Source organism: Rutidosis leptorrhynchoides, chromosome 2 (assembly GCF_046630445.1).
Source record: "Rutidosis leptorrhynchoides isolate AG116_Rl617_1_P2 chromosome 2, CSIRO_AGI_Rlap_v1, whole genome shotgun sequence".
Lineage (NCBI taxonomy): Eukaryota > Viridiplantae > Streptophyta > Magnoliopsida > Asterales > Asteraceae > Rutidosis > Rutidosis leptorrhynchoides.
The window spans coordinates 659,507,215-659,519,228 of record NC_092334.1 but is presented as its reverse complement, the minus strand read 5'-3'; the positions used below and the strand labels follow the sequence as shown (position 1 = coordinate 659,519,228).

The window sequence follows — 12,014 nt, the reverse complement described above, 5'->3', positions numbered from 1 at the left end:
AGCTATTCCTACTCCACAAGAACCACAATCTGAACAAAATAAGGAAAAAGAACCGGTAGTTGAAAAGGTTAATGAAGATAACACAGTTAAGGCTAAACCTTATGTTAAACCATACCAACCACCACTTCCTTACCCAAGTAAAATGAGAAAAGAGAGACTTGAAGCTGAGCAATCCAAATTCTTGGATATGTTTAAACAAATAAATGTAAATCTTTCTTTCATTGATGTGATTTCAGGAATGCCTAGATATGCTAAATTTCTGTATCTAATCACAAATAGAAAGAAAATGGAAGAACTCTCGGCTGTTACTATAAATGCAAATTGTTCTGCAGTGCTGCTGAATAAGATACCAGAAAAACTTTCAGATCCAGGAAGTTTCACAATTCCATGTTTTCTGGGTAGTCTTAGTTCAATAGAAGCATTGGCAGACTTAGGTGCTAGTATAAATTTAATGCCGTATTCACTATACACTAAACTAGACCTTGGAGAATTGAAACCAACACGAATAAGCATACAACTAGCAGATAGATCAGTAAAATATCCTAGAGGGATAATGGAGAACATGCTAGTTAAAGTTGGTACTTTAGTATTTCCAGTAGATTTTGTTATTCTGGACATGGAAGAATATTCTCGAGTACCTCTCATATTAGGAAGACCATTCTTAAACACGGCCAAAGCAATAATAGACGTGTTTGGTAAGAAACTGACCCTAAGTATAGAGGACGAGAGTGTTACCTTTTCAGTGGATAGAGCCATGCAACAACCGCAATCTGCAGATGATACATGTTATTATATTCAAACTATAGAATCACATGCAGAATTGTTAGAAGAATTTCCAGAATTACAAGGAACAGGAGAATGTTCTTTAGGAGAAGGAACTGAACCAATTGATGAAACTGAAATGTTAGCTACACTTATGGTTAATGGATATGAACCAACAACAGAAGAAATTCAAATGCTAAAAGAGGAAGACAGATATCGATATAAATCATCGATAGAAGAACCACCGACATTAGAATTAAAGCCACTTCCAAACCATTTGGAATACGCTTATTTACATGGTGAATCTGAATTACCTGTAATAATATCGTCTTCTCTTACTGAAAATGAAAAATCTCAACTCATTTCTGTGTTAAAAGCTCATAAACCAGCTATTGCAGAGAAAATTCATGATATTAAAGGAATAAGTCCTTTGTATTGCACACATAAAATCCTTATGGAAGAAGGTCATAAAACGTATGTGCAACGCCAACGAAGACTAAATCCTAATATGCAAGATGTTGTTAAGAAAGAAATTATTAAACTGCTTGATGCAGGTTTAATTTATCCAATTTCTGATAGTCCATGGGTAAGCCCAGTTCAATGCGTACCTAAGAAGGGTGGTATGACTGTCATCACAAATGAGAAAAATGAGCTTATTCCTACTAGGACTGTAACAGGATGGCGTGTTTGTATTGATTATAGAAAATTAAATGACGCCACCAGAAAAGATCACTTTCCCTTACCTTTCATTGATTAAATGTTAGAAAGATTAGCCGGAAATAGTTACTATTGTTTTCTTGATGGTTTTTCTGGATATTTTCAAATTCCAATAGCACCCGAGGATCAAGAGAAAACCACATTCATGTGCCCTTATGGTACTTTTGCTTACAAACACATGCCATTTGGACTTTGCAATGCCCCTGCAACCTTTCAAAGGTGCATGATGGCGATTTTTCACGATATGATAGAAGAATGCATGGAAGTTTTCATGGATGACTTTTCAGTCTTCGGTGATACTTTTGAAACATGTCTAGTTAATCTTGAACGAATGCTTATTAGATGCGAACAATCAAATCTAGTACTTAATTGGGAGAAATGTCATTTCATGGTTAAAGAAGGCATCGTTCTTGGACATAAAATCTCAAAGGAAGGAATTGAAGTGGATAGAGCTAAAGTAGATGTAATTTCTAAACTTCCACATCCCATCAATGTTAGAGGAGTTAGGAGTTTTCTAGGGCATGCCGGTTTTTACCGACGTTTCATAAAAGATTTTTCTAAAATTGCCACTCCTATGAATAAACTCCTAGAAAAGGATGCTCCATTCATCTTTTCAGATGAATGTATCAAATCTTTTAATATTCTTAAAGAGAAACTCACTAATGCGCCGATCATGATAACTCCAAATTGGAATCTACCATTTGAACTAATGTGCGATGCAAGTGATTTTGCAATGGGAGCCGTTTTAGGACAAAGGATTGAAAAACGATTTCAACCTATTTATTATGCTAGTAAGACTTTACAAGGAGCACAAACGAATTACACAACTACTGAAAAAGAACTCCTTGCTATTGTCTTTGCTTTTGACAAATTTCGTTCATATCTCGTTCTAGCAAAAACGGTGGTCTATACCTACCATTCTGCTCTTAGACACCTATTTTCGAAACAAGATGCCAAACCATGATTAATTCGTTGGATCTTACTCTTACAAGAGTTCAATATTGAAATTCGAAATAAAAAGGGAGCAGAAAATCTCGCCGCTGATCATCTTTCTCGTCTTGAAAATCCCGAATTAGAAGTTCTAAATGAATCGGCCATACAAGACAACTTTCCTGATGAATATCTATTGAAGATAGATTATAATGAAATTCCATGATTTGCAGACTATGCAAACTACTTAGTATGTGGATTCCTTGAAAAAGGATTATCATACCAAAAACGAAAGAAATTCTTTAGTGATATAAAACACTATTTCTGGGAAGATCCACATTTGTTTAAAAATTGTCCTGATGGAATAATACGTCGATATGTATTCGGAGACGAAGCTAGTTAAATCTTAAATCATTGTCACACAGGACCAACAGGAGGGCATTATGGGCCTCAACTCACAGCAAGAAAAGTTTACGATGCTGGATTCTATTGGCCTACAATTTTCAAAGACGCACACCTTCTTTACAAATCCTGTGATGCTTGTCAAAGGGCCGGAAAAATAAGTCAACGTGATGAAATGCCACAAAATATCATTCAAGTATGTGAAGTATTTGACATTTGGGGTATTGACTTTATGGGTCCATTTCCAAAATCTCATAATAATCTCTATATTCCCGTTACCATTGATTATGTATCTAAATGGGCTGAAGCACAAGCTCTCCCGACTAACGATGCACGAGTTGTAGTCAACTTTTTAAAATGTCTTTTTGCAAGGTTCGGAACACCGAAAGCTTTAATAAGTGATTGGGGTACTCATTTCTGTAATAATCAACTTGAGAAAGTTCTCAAAAGATATGGAGTAACTCATAAAATCTCCACTGCTTATCATCCACAAATAAGTGGACAAGTTGAAAATACCAACCGAGCATTAAAACGTATTCTAGAGAAAACCGTAGGATCAAATCCGGAGGAATGGTCCATGAAATTGGAGGATGCACTCTGGGCTTTTAGAACAGCCTACAAAACTCCAATTGGAACCACACCTTTTAAACTCGTTTACGGAAAAGCATGTCATCTTCCAGTAGAAATTGAACACAAAGCATTCTGGGCTTTGAAGACATGTAATCTTGATTTACAGGAAGCCGGACATCTACGATTAAGTCAACTAAATGAATTAGAAGAATTAAGACATGAAGCATACGAAAATTCGTTAATCTATAAAGAAAGAACGAAGAAATGGCATGATAAAAGAATCAGAAGTTCAAAAGAATTTAAAGAAGGAGACAGAGTTCTTCTTTTCAATTCACGATTCAAGCTATTTCCTGGAAAATTGAAATCAAGATGGTCTGGACCATTTATAGTCAAAAGAGTTTTCCCATACGGAACAATAGAGTTAATAAATTCAAATGGGATTGAATTTAAAGTTAATGGTCACAGAGTTAAACATTACATACATGATCCGATGGAAGTTGACAACGAAGTTAATCACAATTTCAACTAAGTGTGGGAAGGTTCGAATCTTTTTAGGGTAATATGTATTTCTGTTAGAGTTAGATTTTCTGTTTTCGTGTAAATCTCGAGAATGGAATCCGAATGGTCTTTCCCTAGCAGACCCTAAAGAACTAGTCTTCTCCCCCCATTCTGAATTTTTATTTTTTTTAGGTTTTACGAGATGAAGACTTCCTGTGAACTAAACCATGGTCTAATGCTACACGCTTTAATCACTAAACGGAATAATGACACCCTTCCAAGTGAATTGGTATCATTAATTAGAGGCAAATTGGACGGAGTAAGAAAAGAATCCAGGAACAAAAATAATAAGTTACAGTTTGGTAAAGGAAAATCAAAATCCGCAACGAAAAGAAGAGCACGACACCTTGAAAGATGTCACAAATGCGGAAAATGGTCACACGAAGGAAAATGCTCGACGAATCAAACATATTCCAATACCGAATTCGTTACTTTATGCAGAGATGGACCGTTCATATGTTTCGAAGAAAAAACGTTGAATGCTCGAGGTTACGCCTATGTAGCTATGGAAAACCAATTAGTCCGACTATCTTATGAGTGGGCTACAGCAGGTCACTAAGAATTCTATTTCACAGGTAAGTATGTACAGTTTTTATTTTTATTTTTATTACTTTTAACCTTTTGATAATAAATGCTAAATCGTTCGCTATAAAGTATTAAATTGGTATTCAATAAATTAGGTTTTGCGACCGAAATTATTGATATCATACAAAAATTTATTACATCACTGCGAAATTTACCGTTTATTCTTAAGGTATAAATATCTTTAATCAATCAACCCAAAATATTTCAAAAATTCGTCAGGAGTAAAACTAGGTAATATAGCCGAAATTACTTTACCGAAAAGAGGGGCGTATATTTTTGGTAATATTTGATTGATTAAAGTGGGATAAAAGACCAAAAAGATTTTTAATTTTAATTTTTACTTTATTTTTAAAATTAATATTAAATTTAATATTGTAAATTTTTAAAATCAATATATTTAAGTTTGTAAATATTTTAAAAACTAATATTTTCAATATAAGTTTGTAAAATTTAAAATATTAATTATATTTAAATGAAGTTTTAATTTTATGCATTTTAAATTTAAGTTTGGTGTGAATTTAAAAACCAAAATTTACTTTATTTCATTAAGATAAAAATTTGATTTTAAAAATTCGTCGTAAGTTGAAGACTAGGTCGTTGAACCGAAATTGCTTTACCCAAGGGCGGGACGAGAAGTTTTGTTATCATTAATTTTAATCTTATTGATTTAAAGTATGCCAAAAACATAAAAAAAAAAAAATACCAATAATCTTTGCTTTTAAAACAACGCTTAAAAATGACAAATTTTAAAATTTTGTCGAGAGACAAACTAGGTCAACGTACCGAAACGCCCTCATCCTAAAAAGAAACAAAATTTTAAAATTAATTAATTATTTGTTTTATAAGTTAAAGGTTTATAAAAAAAAAAAGTTTGTAGTTTATCTTATGTACAAAACAGGGTAAAACAGTGAATTTACAAAGACTGGCATTAAGTTCAGCAAAATCTACTAATTTTAACGAAAAAATGAAAAACAAATGTGATGTAACAACAAGACGGAATGAACAAATGATGTGCACCATTTATCATTCAACAAACAAACGCCAAAATGTTTGGAAACTTTGGTAAAAATTTAATCATTTTTCTACGCTAATCACCCTCAATAATTCAAATTGTACTGATTTCTTGCAAATGAGGGCATTGCAAGATCTTAAGTGTGGGAAGGGGTTAAATTCTTTCGGATTTTTAAAATTTTAAACTTAAACACTTGGTTACCATTAAAAAATACTAGTAACGCAGTAGTTGTATTAGAATCTAGTGCTCTCTGATAATAAAGAACAGCCCTAGTCTTATATACTGACTACCAAATTCTAGTAAAATTTTTAAAATTTTCAATTAAATGAATTCAAAATCATGTTTATACATATTTATGAACGATAAAACTGGGTGTTAATACCGAAATTATTGTTACCTCGGAAAGGACATAAATTGATAAACAAACCAAAATGTTAGAATTCATTTAAAATGGAATAGAGGACAATAAAAAGGAAAATAAAAGCCAAGTGTGGGAAAAATTACTAAGTTTTTTAAAACATATATCACATATTTTGTACAAAGATACTTTTGTTTTGGACAAAATTAACCATTTTACCCGATTTATTGTAATACTTTTGAAAGAAAGATGGATCCACACGATGAATCAATTCCATCATTAAAAGGAAGTAAAGTCTTCCGAAAAAGAAACGTGCTTCTTGATTTAGGTCATGAAGTTGTCGTCCAGACCAGCTGTAGGTTGACCAAAAATCTAGAAAAGTCATCACTAAAATCAGCAGGAAATCAACGGACCTCAGCATCAAACAGGGTCGCCAAGTGGTCAGACTTATCCTAACCATGAGAGGATATGTCTCGTAAAATGGGGAGGACACCTTGCAAATTAGCTTGATAAGACTAATGAATCAGATCCCCAGAAAGGATAATCTCCTTAAAAGATCAAAAATCAGCTTTTAAGCCTGATATTACTCAATCCTAGAGATTGATCTTAAAGATTGAGAATTACAAACTCATGAAATTCGATGATATCTAAACTCGAGATTGAACGAGAAAATATTTTGACCAAAATTACAAACCGATTTGTTTTCTGAAAACCCATTTTTAATGCGTTCATTACCATTGAACGTAAAATCTTAGGAATTCACCTGGAATTCATTAGGTCACCTGAACCAAATCGGGTGTCAACCGTAAGAACGGTGGTTGCATAGCATGGTCGAAGACATGACCTTGTGCCAGACCGAAAAATTATAAGGGTGAGCTTTACTATTGCTCCTACCAAGGATAGTAATTGCATCCGACACGTTATAGACCATAATTAAAAGCATGTCAGGGGACATTGCCTTAACAGTTGCTTGTTCAACGCTTTCCTTTACAACTGGACGGTAGTTTACCAAAAGGTAATATACGGAGCAAGTATTCTGGACGTGTTGCTTTCCCAATACAAGGTTAGCAAGTGGGTGACACAAAACCATAAGTTTTGAGCTAAAATTTTCAAATCTGAAACCCACCAAACCCACAAAAATAATTTGCAAACACCGGTGAAGGGTTCTTCCGGAAAACTTATCTAGGGTAAAAACTAGATTGTATTTTCAAAAGATCAAATGTTTTCATAAAGATCCAATTTTCTTAATGGATCTAACTTTTCATAGTCATGTGGGACTGTAAACCACATCGTTACCATCATTGTTCATAACCACCGTATTAAAATCACTGATGTACAAAGTGTGAAGAATAAAGAAGTGATTCAAGTATGTTTTTATTTCAAGACTATATTGCTTGAGGACAAGCAACGCTCAAGTGTGAGAATATTGATAATGCTTAAAACGAACACATATTCAATAGCATTATCCCTCAAGAAAGACAAGCTTTTAGTTGCAATTGTTCTATTTACAAGTGATATTCGTTTAAATAATAAAAGGTGAAGACAAAAGACAGATTCGACGAATTGAAGACGCAAACGACCAAAAAGCTCAAAAGTACAAGGTACAATCAAAATGGTTCAAATTATTGATGAGAAACGTCTCAAAATTACAAGAGTACAAGACGCGAAACACAAAATACAAGATATTAAATTGTACGCAAGGACGTTCGAAAATCCGGAACCGAGACATGAACCAACTATCAACGCGCAACGCAACGGAGCTAAAATTACAAGTCAATGGAGTACAAGAATATAATATGATATATATATATAATTATATTTAATTATATATATTATATAATAAATAAATAAGCAGCCCACGTTTTTAAAGACTTTTGAACTCTCCCAGCTGGCCATGCGATCGCATGGCCTGGAAGAACAAAAACCATGCGATCGCATGGCCCTGAAATCCAGGCGACACCCTATAAATTTCGCAGTTTTGGTTGATCTTTTACCATATATCCATCTCTCTATCTATAAACGTGTATATATATATATATATATATATATATATATATATATTTTAATTTTAAATTCTAATAATAAGGGTATGTTAGCGAATGTTGTAAGGGTATAAGTCAAAATTCTGTCCGTGTAACGCTACGCTATTTTTAATCACTGTAAGTTATGGTTAATGTTATTTTTAAATTAATGTCTCGTAGCTAAGTTATTAGTATGCTTATTTAATGCCGAAGTAATCGTGATGTCGGACTAAATATTAAAATTGGGTAATTGGGCTTTGTACCATAATTGGGGTTTGGACAAAAGAACGACACTTGTGGAAATTAGACTATGGGCTATTAATGGGTTTTATATTAACTAAATGATACCTCGTTAATTTAATATATAGACTTATAATTTGACGTATTTATATATAACCACATACGCTTGACTGGGTACGGTGGGTGGGATATCTATAAATACCAATAATTGTTCATTTTACCGGTCACGGAACTGGATTAATAGTTAATAGACTTGTTGAAACAGGGGTGGATTACATTCAAGGGTAATTGGTGTAATTGTTAACAAAGTAGTAAAACCTTGGTTTACACGCAGTCGATAACCTGTTGTATTCATTAAACAAAGTATTAAGACCTTGTTACAATTCGAATCCCCAATTAGTTGGAATATTTGACTTCGGGAATAAGAATAATTTGACGAAGACTTTTGCACTTTATGATTATGACTGATGGACTATTATGGATAAATCCGTATGGACATATCGAATAATTCAGGACAAAGGACAATTAACCCATGTGAATAAACTAAAAACAACACGTCAAACATCATGATTACGGAAGTTTAAATAGGCATAATTCCTTTATTTTCATATTTAATTGCACTTCTAATTATCGCACTTTTATTTATTGTCTTTGTATTTAATTGCACTTTTAATTATCGTACTCTTTAATTATCGCAATTTTAATTTATCGCACTTTTATTTATCGCAATTTCATTATCGTTATTTACTTTACGCTTTAAATTAAGTTGTATTTATTTTTAATATTTTACATTAGGTTTTAACTGCGACTAAAGTTTTAAAATCGACAAACCGGTCATTAAACGGTAAAAACCCCCTTTTTATAATAATAATATTACTTATATATATTTGTATTTTTATAAGTTAAAACTAATATAGCGTTAAGCTTGTTTAATTTTCCCTGTGGAACGAACCGGATTTACTAAAAACTACACTACTGTACGATTAGGTACACTGCCTATAAGTGTTGTAGCAAGGTTTAGGTATATCCATTCTATAAATAAATAAATATCTTGTGTAAAATTGTATCGTATTTAATAGTATTTCCTTGTAAAATTAATACTATTTCCTAGTACACCTCGCACACATCAAAAGCTTAGGAGATCATTTAATGGATATTTGGAAGTGTGTTTATAAGAGGTGGTCTTCAATGACTCCAAATCTTGGTATTTATAAGAAACCAAAAAGCTGACAGAACCTCCGCGACTCACCTCAAGGTCGACCGTGGATCGACTGTGTACCTGTTGTACTAAAAATAAATCCGTTACAGAGCAGTTGTAATCTACACTTTTTGGCCATTTTCCCTATTAAGTGGCTGCAATATGAAACCAAAAACACTTGGAATACTTTGTTTAACCCCTTTGATCTTGGAAGTATTCATAGAGGTTGACATGAGCTTGCAAATGGGGAAAGTCATATTGTCCTTGCATTGTGTTATTGATTACCAAAAAGAGTAAATGCATGTCATTGTTCCTTGACAAATGGATATCTTCCAAAACTCATTGTAAGACTTACATGCATGTGTCATAATTTAATTTTGGAAGTATGCATGTGACCATTGACTCAAATAAATATGATTAAGCAAATAAGCTTCCAAAACTTTGTTATGTAAGACTTACATGCATGTTTCAACATTTTAACTTGGAAGCATGCATGTTGTTTGACTCAAGAAAATATGTTTAATTAAGCTTAAATAACCTAAGTATCAATATTAACATGTCATGCTTCTGAAATTAAATGTGACGCATTAATTAACCATTAAAATATAATGTCATCAACGGATAAATAAGCATATGTGAACATTAAGTTCATCTCAAGAAAGCAATCATTCATCATACTTAAATTTCATAAATCATGCTAGATAATTAATGACTTTTTATAGATATTATAAAGCACACTTAATCACACACGTCATTTAGATAAATTGAGCATAACGTACACTCAATATATCGACACATGTATTAGGAAGGAGCATCTCCTAATGGGACTTGGTGACCATCCTAAATATGCATAGATACATTTTAGGATCAAATTTATCTTTTCAACACTTTATGTGTTTTCCTTAATCATAAGCTAAAATGTCACTAAGACATCATTAGGTGTGATTAACTAGGATTAGTGTCGTAGTGACCAAAACTCTTTTGAATATAAAAAGGTCAACTATATTAGGCATGTTAAAAGAAGGTTTCGTGAATTATAGATTCCCCGAGGTCATCAAACGTTATTTGGATAGAAGATTTGATCAAAACATCTATGGTCGAACCACGGTCCATCGTGGTGTCGACCGTACACCACGTTTCCCAAAAACCGTGGTACTGAACACTCACGGTCGAACTTGCGATCGACCGTGACTTAGACAGCAGACATGCTGCATTTGTAAAACGACACTTTTGACACTTTTACGCATTATGTATTTTAGTCGTTTGCTAGAGAAAAAGTAGATTTATGATGTAATCACTCTTAGCAAGTTGTCATCATCAAAACAAAGATTAGCAATGTACGCATATTATCATTGAGTTATCAACCAACAAAGAATTTAAACAAAAATGTCACGTGATGGTTTTTACCTCAATTGAAACTTTTTTCTAATATCAGATTTTTCTAAGCACTCAAATTGAAATTAAAGTCCATTATGATCAAATTAAAAAGTGAATTTCCTTTATTGTAAAATTTTGACTTTTACGTGCCTATTCTGGAGTTGTGGATAAACGCATGATGCGAATCTAATTGCTCTATCTCAGAAGCAATGACTGGAATCGACTATACAACCTACATCCAGGAAGATTCAAAAACTTCACCAGAGAAACTCATGTCTTATTTAAATGCTACTGCCAGATCAAGGAGTGATAAAACAGTGAATTTTAGATTAACTGATCAAGTTGTGGAATTGGAAGAAGGTATGGATGTGGAACTACCGGTGAATCGGTGAGGAGAGCATAGATATCAAAACATGTTGTACGTGTATTTCATTGGCAAACGTATGGCTTTACCTGTGAGAATAATTATGCTACTAACATCTGAAAGAAACATGGTATACAAGAAAATCATGATGAATTCTAATGGCTTTTGCTACGGAAAAGAGGAATGTTAGATGTTCTGGAAACAGGTCCTTGGATGATTCGTACTATTTCGATCATCTTAAATATGTGGTCTCTGAACGTGTCGTTAACGAAAGAGAACCATTATACAAATAATATTAATTATAGTACTTATATATTAATAAAAATACTAAAGATACTAACAATAATACAAGTAATACTATTAAAATACTAATAAAATATTATTAATAGTAATAAAATAATAATAATTCTAGTATTAATAATACAAATAAAAATATTAATAATACTTAAAAAAATACTAGTAATACAAATAATAATAATAATAATAATAATAATAATAATAATAATAATAATAATAATAATATAATAATAATAATAATAATAATAATAATAATAATAAAAGCTAATAATATTACTAAATACAAAGAAAATCCTAAAATACCAATAATACTAATTGAAGTACTATTAATACTAATAAAAATATTAATAATATTAATAATACTAATAACAATACAATTAATAACATAAATAATAATGCAAATAAAAATACGAATAATATTAGGAATAATATAATCAATTATTAATAATAATGATAATAATACCAAAAATATTAATAAAAATATCGATAATACTAATAATATAGATAAAATACTAATAATACTAAAAATAATATTAATAATAATAAAGACTACTAATAATAGTAATAATGTTACTAACAAAATACTAATAATACTAAAAAATACTCATAACTATAAAAATTAA

At 31.9% G+C, this 12,014-nt stretch overlaps 1 protein-coding gene across 1 annotated transcript in view; it reads right to left on the bottom strand.

Annotated features, from left to right (window-relative positions):
- The window catches only part of LOC139890196 (uncharacterized), a 50,486-nt gene that overhangs the window by 33,513 nt on the left and 4,959 nt on the right, over nucleotides 1-12,014 (bottom strand). The window lies entirely within an intron of this gene.